This window comes from Coturnix japonica, chromosome 1 (genome assembly GCF_001577835.2).
Source record: "Coturnix japonica isolate 7356 chromosome 1, Coturnix japonica 2.1, whole genome shotgun sequence".
In the NCBI taxonomy this organism is placed as follows: Eukaryota; Metazoa; Chordata; class Aves; order Galliformes; family Phasianidae; genus Coturnix; species Coturnix japonica.
In genome coordinates, this window is record NC_029516.1 from 36,811,879 (window position 1) to 36,822,597 (window position 10,719).

Here is a 10,719-nt window from a genome sequence, read left to right on the forward strand (position 1 = left end):
TCTTCAGGTAAAAGATTATGTTTGCAATAGATGGTATCTACTGGAAAAACAGGAAGGCACCTGAAGAATCAGAAGTTGTTTTTCTAGTATGACTAAGTACAAGAGACAATTTTTACATAGCTGAGCATGAATTTCTGAAAATTCTTTTATTGAAAGCCTTTTTATCTCAGCCAGTGGGACAAAGGTGTTTTCCATCCATCTAGTGGAAGTTAAAACCTTTTACTTACATGTTTGCAGTGGACATTATAGACCTCAATTTTGCTTAAAATGCATGTTCCTTTATTAGGTGTGCCGTCATATGAGATCATCATAATTTTACAGTCTCAGTATTATGACTGAAATGTTCTACATATTCTTAAATCTGGCCTGCTTTCCAAAGTACGAAAATGGAGTTTTTGACAGTGAAATTTATGAAAAAATAGTTATGGAATGTGACATTAAGACCTCCCATACACAGGGAATAGAAATATAGAATATATCTGCAGGGAATAGCCTGCAGAAAAAACCAAAAGATTTTTGGGAATTCTTCTTGATGTAACTGCTTTGTCCATAGTCCATGCAAATCTGGAGAAGTGGTACTACCAGCAATACTTTGCCAGCTTGTCCTTGTGCAATCTTGTGGGAGCACATCTCATGCCAAGTATCATCACCCTCTGGAGTGCCTCCACCCAGGCCCTACTTGGACTAACCACTTTGGAATTGACAAGTTGGCAGTGCACAAGAGGAGAACTAAAACATCCAAGGCCATCTGCCCCTTTCTGTTAGATCATACTTTTTCAGTATTTACTGGGTGTTCAGAGACTAAGGTCTCTGCATGCTTATTCTTCAAATGCAGATCAAGGACTGTGACTCAGATCATAAATCAAATGTGACCCATCACATCCCATGGAACATTTGCTGCTCCAGTGGATTTACATAGATAAGCCCTCACATCCAGTGTCCTTTATATGCAGATGAAATTTATGGTCTAAATGGCAAGGTATGCACTACCACTGCTGACATGCAATGGCATAATGAACACAGTCTAATTTTCACACTTGCTGGAGTGTTGAGGTGAACAGCTAAGAAAATCTTTGTGCAGACAGTTGTTGCTACCTTAGTACCTTTTTCAAAACAAAATCTCCTACAGTCATTTTGGGGATATGGGAATTAACATATACTGTGGGACATTAACATAGCTGTGGGACAGTCATAGAATCTACAGGCTCTCAACATACTTCCCTTTAAGCTGCTTTGTTTAGGGAGGGGAGCAGACAATGCAGTGTGCCTATTTTGAAAACCCGTGCTGCATTACCCTGAATGGCACAAGTAACTAACTTGGGCTATGAGTAAGACCACAGATAAGGCAGGGAGCAGGTGGGCAGATCTTTATGTAGGCAGTTACTATTTAGAAGTTTTCTCCCACAGCTCAAAGTCCCACGAGAATCTTTAAAAGGTACAGCAGGCCTTGCATTCAGACTGGTGATGTACATTGCTTTCTCATTGTTTGAGATCAATGCCATTATTTCACCGGAACTATATGCATCCTCTCCCTTTTCCCATGCTCAGCTCAGGGGAAAATATTGAAACTCAGGAGGCTAACCCTGGCCAGATCATGAGTGCCAGCAGGTTAGAAAGAAGGAGTGTATTGATCTTGCAGTGGTGAGAGGGGGGAAAAGGGGAGCCCTGGACGTAGATCTTTTGCAGGAGCCAACAGTGGGGAGCCTAAAACAACTCTGAAGGGAATGTCCTTTGTTAGGGTGTTTCTGCATCAATCCAGAAAGCAGTAAAAAAAATTCAAATAACCTCAGGTTTATTATGGTGTTCCCAAAAGATTTCCTGCATTTTTTCATTTAATAAAGACATGCAGTGCTGTCCTGAATTACAATGATTTTTATCGTTTTTTTGCCTTTAGAAAAGCATTGTTTTTATTTTCTTTTCTTTAAAACAAACAGACAAATGAAAAAACAAGCAGCCATTTATCTGGCATTTATCACTCTTATACCTGCCAGTAAATGGGATGCTTTCAGCATTCTGAGGCTGCCACCATTTAACACTGTTTCCAAAAAACACTGGTCTTCTTCTAGCACGTGTTTAAGAACACAGCCATGCTCAAGCCCCAGGATCTCACTGCGCTCTTTATTTATTTTCTGCTTGATAGAAGAAAAGAATGAAAATAATATTTGAAGAATTTTAGAAAGATGAGGAAAAAATGGAAAAGAAAAGAAAAAAGAAAAGAAAAAAGAAAAGAAAAAAGAAAAGAAAAAAGAAAAGAAAAAAGNAAAAGAAAAAAGAAAAGAAAAAAGAAAAGAAAAAAGAAAAGAAAAAAGAAAAGAAAAAAGGAGGGATTCTGCAACAAAATATAGGGCAGGTTAAACAGAGAAAGGACATAACATTGACAAAAGTAAATAGAGAAGGAAGTTTCAGCAAATAGACTGATCACAATTTAGTAGTAGAAGATTGGCAGCTAAGGACACATCGGAGGACGCATATGCGACTGGTTCTTTATATAGCAAATGAATCACGTCAGGGAGTTGTATGAGTTTGTGAAGTTTCCAGAGCCTTCGGATGGTGGCCATGTATTAGTCAACCCTCAGTTAACCACATGATGATGTGGTTAACACATGGGGTCAGAACATTAGTTTTAAGAGCAAGCTTCCAGTTTAATTATAGCCGAAAGGAATTTAGTTTGCATGCACCAAAAGCACATAGAGAAACCACCGCAATAAAGATAGAAACAGTTGAGGAATCCACATTCAACAAAAAACAAAACCAGTATTGCTATGAACAGTGAGGTCTGATAGTTTGCGTGGTCACACCCAGAGTAGTTTAAATCATATTTATAAATTTCCAACTGGGGAAGAGGGCAACTTTTGATTTCCATTCTAAGTAACTGAATTTTAAACCTAAAGCTGGTAATTAAAAAACCCCAAACCTGAACAATTTTATTTTCCGGATTCATAATATAATCAATTGAAATATTTCACAGACTAAAGACAAAAGGCATCACTGTAACTACCTACTCTTTATGCACTAATCACAGACAGTAAATCTGAGTTAATCATAGAATCATTAAGGTTGGAAAGACCATTAAGTTCTTCTAGTCCAACCATCAGCCCATGCCTGTGATTGACCATGTTACTGAGTGTGGTATGTGCCCTTTTCTTGCAGACCTCCATGGCTGGTGACTCCATCACTTTCCTGGGCAACCTGTTTCAATACCTCACCACTTTCTGAAAATAATTTTTTCCTAATATCCAATCTGAACCATCCCTGGCACAACTTAAGGCCACTACCTCTCATCCTATCTCTAGTTACCTGTGAAAAGAGGTCAGCACCCACCTTACTACAACCTCATGTAGTTGTAGAGAGCAGTAACATCTCCCCCGAGCTGCCTCTTCTCCAGACTAAACAATTGCACCTGCCTCAGCTACTCATCATAAGACTTGTGCTTCATACTCTTCACCAGCTTTGTTGCCCCTCTTTGGACACACTCCAGGGCATCATTGTGTTTCTTGTAGTGAGGGGCCCAAAACTGAATACCATACTCAAGGTGCAGCCAAGTAAAAAGGGATGATCCCTTCCCTAGTTCTGCTGGCCGCACTATTTCAGATACAAGCCAGGATGCCACTGGCCTTCTTGGCTACCTGGGCACTCTGCTGGCTGTCAGCTAACACTCCAGGACTTTTTCCTTCAAGCAGCTTTCCAGCCACTCTGCCTCAAGCCTGTAGAGGAGTTTGCAACCGAAACACAGAACTTAGCACTTGGTCTTGTGCTGTCATACAGCTGGACTCAGCCTATTCAGATTCCTCTGAAAGGCCATCCTATCCTCAGGGCAGATCAGTCCTTCCTCACAGATTGGTGTCATATGCAAATGTACTGAGGGTGCACTCAGTCCCCTAGTGCAGATCATCAGCAAAGCTATTAAACAGGGTCGGCCCCAGTACTGATCCCTACGGAATACCACTCATGACTGCTCACCAATTGATTTAACTCCACCACTCTCTGGGCCCAGTCCTCCAACCAGTTTTTCACCCAGCAAAGGGTACAACTCTCCAAGCCACAGGCTGCCAGCTTCTGTGGGAAACAGTCAGAAGCTTTGCTAACATCTAGGTGGGCTATATCCATAGCCTTTCCCTCACTCACTAGGCAGGTCACCTGGTTGTAGAAGTAGGTAAGCTGGACAAGCAGGACTGGCCTTTCATGAACCCATGCTGGCTACATCCCTGGTTGTTCCCACACATGCTGCACAATCATAGTCAAGATAATCTGCCATCAATCTCCACCATCAAGTGGATTTAAGCTGTATCTTATACAAGAAGGATTTCAAACATTAAACATGTTAAGTGATCTTTCTAGCAAAAGAACCAAAAATAATCATTCTGCCTGTGAAAAATATAAGAATTTTTCAACTATTTTTTGGGGGGGAGACAGAGCCACATTGAAGGATGCAGTTCTCAAAGCCTCAGAATAATTGGCAGGCCCACTTCTAGACCTAGTGTGCCACATGTATTTTTGTGGCAGATCTGCGAGTTTACATAAGTTTTGATATATCTAAGATACATTTAATTATACATGCAGGAATTAGTTTCTGTATGGACAGGATGAAAGCATCCAGACTTACTGGATTTAGATTCAGTTAAGGGATAACAGATCCATGCATGCACAGCAGATATTTGTCTTAAGTATATATTTTATGTTAATCCATGAAGATTATTAATTCCACTCAGAACAGAACTCAGCAGGATAAAGTATAGACCATCATTAAACTCTCTTTTTACCTTCCAATCTTAACGGCTTCAAAGACTGGTTAGGATGATAGATCTTGATTTTCTAAACCATGACTCTTGAACAGAACAAATACAGTCATACACTGACATCTGGCTATTCCTTATTTTCTTTTTGTGCTTATCAACCAATGTTTTGAGATCCTGCTCCCTTGCCAAAGAGAACACTTTATTGCATTATCACAACTCTAAATTGCAAAGTAAATTCTGTTATAATTTTCAGGTAATGTGATGCAATATAAGCAAAGCTGGAGTGTATAAATATCTGCTTTAAGCTTCAAAAATGTAAAATAATAACTGAATTTTCTTTTTATTTCCCAAGCTTACTTTAAACAATCTTACTCTGATCTTATTCTGGTATTGGCATTGCACTGAGCAAGGAGTTGGTGCAAACAATCTCTGCAGGTCCCTTCCACTCTGAATGATCCATGTTTCTGGAGATATTCTGATATTTAATATATATTTAAATAAAGCTGAAGGAAAATATGAAATAAATCTTAAAAAAACAACAACAAACAAACACAAAAAGAAACAAAAAAACCCACTCTGTGGCTCATCTCATTGCATTCTCACTATAAAACCTTCTTGATTTTGTTAGTGCAGCCTGCCTTGTAGAGAATGTGAGACTCAATGTACTTAGAAGACCTCTACAAAAAGTAAACAAAATTGCCATCAATAAATAAAAAAATAAAGCTCAGCTATGCTTCAGTCACATTTACAAAAATACAGAAAATAACTGCTTTTTGTCAGAAAACATGCACAAGAAGAATAAATTAAAGTACTACAGTGGATCATAAAACACATTATCTCAGAACAGTTTAAACTTAGAATGTCTTGTTGCTCAGATTCTAATAGTTCTACTTACTTTCTGGCTTTATCATTCAATTATCTCAAAGAAACCAACAAACAAAAAGGCTTGAAGAAAGATTGTAATGCTTTATATCTTTTACCTGAATCATTGTAAAGAAAACAATGAAAAAGATAATAGAATACTGAAATGCTGTTGAAGCCCAGGTAGGCAGGGGAATACCTATGTAAGAAGTAGCAATAGTTAATAAGTATGCATTCGTTTTGAAATCATGAGAAACAGAAAATATAATAAATAATAACAAAATATTTTTCCCAAAATTCAAACGTGATTTTTTTTCTTATTTAAGGCTTTGCTATCTTGTCGACATTTATAATACGTATAAAGGCATGAGGTACTCAGTGTGTTTAGGAAGTTTTCTGACTGTGCCATTAAAGAGAAATCAATATATGAATACATATTGTGATCAGGAGAAAACAAAACAAAACAAAAACCAAGAAACCTAACAAACTTCTTAACGCCATTCTTTCTTAAAGGAAACAAACCCAAAAACATAAATAAAAATAAGAATCCTCTGGACAAAGAAATATGGTGTTACTTTCTTCTGAAAATAAAAGGATACCTGGTGCTAAGTGGAATAAACTCAGAAGTTTGTAGCCAGCTATCAGGAGCCAGCTTTGCAGGCTAAGTAAACTCCCACTGAAGTTATTTACTAAGGGCTTCTGTGCCAACACTCTGTTCACATGAAGGGTAGAGAAAGTCTACTTTAGGCATCCAGCTTAGTTTCCTGTCTTTATATCTCAAATCACACCTAATTATATCAGCAGTGCCCAACCATCTATCTAGCAAGTCCATGCAGCTCTGTGGCAGTGGAGAACTGCATGCAGTTACCCCCATAAAAATAAGCTAGAAAAGAAGTTGGGGGGGGGGAATGGAAGGGAGGAAAGAAGACCTTCAGTAAGCATCTTGTTAGTCAAGAACAGTTGAGGAACAGGACAAATAGCATCTTGCTCCTTCTGGGTATGACTGACAGTACACTGAGTTATACATAAGGGTACATAGGCATATCAGAAAGACCACTGACAGAGTTAGAATTTGTTTCAGTGGGTATGCAAGGACTACAAATGGTAGATAAAACCCCTTTGGCCTGTATCTTCAAGACCACATAGTTTGATGAAAACCAAATAAGCCTTCTTGTAAATTATTCCGTGCAATACTTCTCTACAGTCAGTACTGCAAAAAAGGAAAAGGAATGAAGGGAAAGGATGACAGATGCCTCATTAATACCTAAATGCATTATATATCCCTTAATCAAAGGAGAAAAGTGTGTTATTTCACAATAAAAAGCCTGACCTGCCTGACAAGCATAGTTAAGACTACACTTGAAAGACTCAAGTCAACCAAAAGAAGACTTTCTAAATGTGCATTTCTATAAAAAGAAAAACAAAAACCCCATTGATACTGAACTTATTATCTCTGCAGTAAAAAAGTTTGCACTTTTTATGAGGTACTCTAAGTGGAAGTAAAATGATCCCTCCATATAACATATGTTTAATTTCAATCACCAGTATTTTACTATTAATACACAAACACTTTTGTACACTCTTTAGGAGACACAGAGCAGACATGACAACTCCCTTGCTCAGGTAGAACACCAAGTGCTCTAAACTCTGAGAGACTTCAGGTAACTGAACTCAGATAACACCTTACAACTATCTTGGTGACCTCTGACAAGGTTTTGAAGAGGAAGCAGGATACACATGCATACATGCTCGCTAGAAAACAAGTTACACTCAGGCAATGTAGTATTCTTAGAATTTTTCTAATTGGAAGCAAATAAGCTAACTGAAATCTAAGGACTGATTTAAAATAGTATTTCCAGACCTGAAATGATCAGGTATCATAATCACATACACACAATGGCAGACTATGAAGCAGCACATTAAAGTTCTCTAAGTACACTCTCATCCTCATCTGTTGTATATCTACTACAAAATGTATGGAAAAATCTATCCCAGGTTGACTAGTTACTGTTTCAGTCTTTTCTCCAATCATTTGCACAGAGGCTAATGCAAGAACTGCTGAAGTTCATGGCAACACTGTCAGGAATGTGAGTTTGGATCTACCTAAAAAGATGGTTGAAAGTCACTAGTGTAGGCAAGCCATTAACATGACATTTTACTACCTCCAAAAGGCATCATAAAAATCACAAACGTATGGTTATGTTTGACCAGTGAGCCTGTTGAATATTATTAGACCAGTGCCTACAATATTACAAGAAATCAAAGAACCAGCATTTAACTGAAAGAAAAGCAACCACAGTTTGAAGTGATCTTTTTTTGTGAGAGGAGAAAAGAATGTGGTTCGCCGTCATTTCATTAAAGATTTTTCAGGTTGCAGCCAGTGTATAGTGTTAGGAGAGTGACGTCTCCATCAAGACTGAACTGAGTACTCAATTACAAATTCTGCAGCTCAGTTTACATATCCAGATGAGTGAATGGACAAAAATTGCTGCCAATAGCACAGTATATGCCCACCCTTAGTTAGTCACCATATGAAGCATTACCAAATGAACTGACAGCAATCCTCATGTATCTTCTATCTACAAATGATGATAATCATGTATGAACCAGGTTTGACAGTGCATCCCCAATACTGAGTTTTTCTAAAACCACTTGAATTATCTGTGGTAATAAGCTATAAAGGTGCCAAATGACAAATTTGTCCTTTTTCTCCTCATTGGACCCCACCCTATTTGACATCTCTTGTTTGTCCAAGAGTCTGGAAATACTTATTTTTTAAAAAGTGAATGCAGTAACAGACATCTCTACATTCTCATGTAGGCTGGGAGTAATTCACCAGACTTCATTCAATGGGATAAGCTCTGAGAACGAGAAGACACAAAAACACTTGGCTTCTGCCTGACAAAGGCTCTTCGGCAAGCATGCATTTTGCTCACCTTGAAGGCTATCACCTCAGATGTTAATCTAATTTTATTCTTTCATCTTTTTGTCCATCATTGGTTTTAAAAGCTCGTTTTCTGTATACTCAGCTGCTTGGTTTGCACACCAAGGTTGAGGAGTCATTTCAAGTTACTTATAATTTTGCTGCAAGAAACAGAAGTGGAAATTTAACTACCATATATTCTAGCCTGTCCATAGTGACATCAGCTTGAAAACTCATTTCATTGGATCATTCTGGATATTTTACATATACACTCTGTTGGTATTTTATTTTCTTTCCCCCAAATGGTTTAAATACATACAGTGACTGATAAAACCAGATCTTTTTGTAATTTGAAAATGCCTTTTCAAACATTCTCAGCAAAATTGCTCTAAAGCAGCACAGCGTAATTCCATAAGGAAAATCCTTCCTATTGTCTGAGTTGCATTACACACATATTCCTCCTCCTAGTTAACTCCTTACCTGCCAGCCTTCACTAAGCTATGATATCACCTTTAACAGAAGCATCCTGCACTTCTACACGGGAGGGGTGATCATCAGCAGCACCTTACAGAAAGGACTCATTCTAACTGTGTGTTCTTTAACATCCTTCTGACCACACATCTCCCTCCATTATATCTATCTATATATCTATACACATATATATTAAAAAAAAAGGAAGTTGACTTCATGATTTTTACTCTGAAATTCCCCAGCTCCCATCACAGAAACACATTTAAATCGTACAACACATGCAGCAAGAGGCAGATCGCAAGCTTTTGCGTTTGCACCTCACCTCCCAGAGGGTGTGGGTGCTAACGAGGGAATGTCTGGCTCAGAAATAAAAGGTTCGGTACCTAGTGTCTTTTATTTCGGCGTCTGCTATTGCACTTGATCAATAATAACCGCAGTCTGCACCGGCTCCGAGCGGGATCTCACGCAGCCGAGCACTCCCGGACCATCTTCCTAGCAATGGTGACACCGGCGCTGCTCCGAGAAACCCTCAGCCCTCGCGCTCGTCCTCCGGCACGACAGGCTGCTCGGCACCTCAGCATTTTCTTCGGTCACTTCGTCAGCAGCCAGGAGGAGAAGCATCCATAGGAAAAATGGCATATTACAAATTTTGCTTTGAGAAGCAGAGCTCGGCTCAGACCATTGTCAAGAGCGAGCGGGGGGGGAGCGGCTCTTAAAGCTCCAGCAGCCTCTTTCAAGCAACAGCATCTTTGCAGCTGGAGGCGAGACAGCGCGGGGGGAGGGGCCGGGGCGAAAGCATCTTTCTTTTATTTCACTTAACGGAGAGATATCCGGCTGCTCGAGTTCTTCAGTAGCTCCCTGGCTAATTATGCCTCCGTGCGTGACTCAAGTCCACACGCACGCATGANCACATCTTTTGTTACACTTAACGGAGAGATATCCGGCTGCTCGAGTTCTTCAGTAGCTCCCTGGCTAATTATGCCTCCGTGCGTGACTCAAGTCCACACGCACGCATGACTGCACGATCTGAAGTGAAGGCGGCGTGCAGCTTCTTAGAGAGGAGCTCCCAGAGCGGCGCTCACCGCCGCCCTACAGCGCAGGAGTGGGGCGAACCGGCCCTGCCACCCGCCGGAGCCGGGCGATGTCTCTGCGTGGGGCGGAGGGAGCTCCCCAGCTCCGCGTGTTCTGTGATTTCGAGTGCCGAGGCGAGCGGCTGTACATCTCATCTAATCGGATACACGGCGTAATAAAACGTATCATCAGCCGTAATCCCGCCGTGACAAAGCGGTGATAATATCTGCCATAATCTGAACGGCACGCCGTTCGGAAACGCCGCGCGTGGCTGAGCGCCCTTCAAACCGGGGACAGCCCGGGGATGCCGGGGGGCTGCCGGGATGGGCGCTGCTCGGAGCCGGGGGCTTCCCCTGGAATCGGCCGCAGTGGTTTCCACCGGTCCTTAAATAAATTCTGAAGTAATCGCGTCTGCTGCCCCTGCCTCACGCACGCGGCTCCCTCGGTGCAGCTGCCGCTGCTTCACGCGGCGCTCATTTCCTCACGCCCACTAGGAAGAATGGAAGAAATAATAAGTAAGAAATAAATAACATAAGGGGACGCTGCCTGTCCCCCGCTGTTGCGGCTGCCCCACACATGGGTGGCAGTCCTTGGGTGGGACTGAGAGTGTGAATGGATAAATACCAGAAAATGATTAAAAATCGAGATTTCCTAAGT

At 40.6% G+C, this 10,719-nt stretch overlaps 1 protein-coding gene across 1 annotated transcript in view; it reads right to left on the reverse strand.

The window, feature by feature from the left end:
* PPFIA2 (PTPRF interacting protein alpha 2) overlaps positions 1–9,715 on the reverse strand; it is a 277,323-nt gene extending 267,608 nt beyond the window's left edge. The window contains exon 1 of the mRNA XM_015857426.2: positions 9,375–9,715. The gene's annotated coding sequence lies outside the window, so the exon portion shown is untranslated. The remainder of the gene's footprint in view (positions 1–9,374) is intronic.
* Between the last annotated feature and the right edge of the window lie 1,004 nt (positions 9,716–10,719).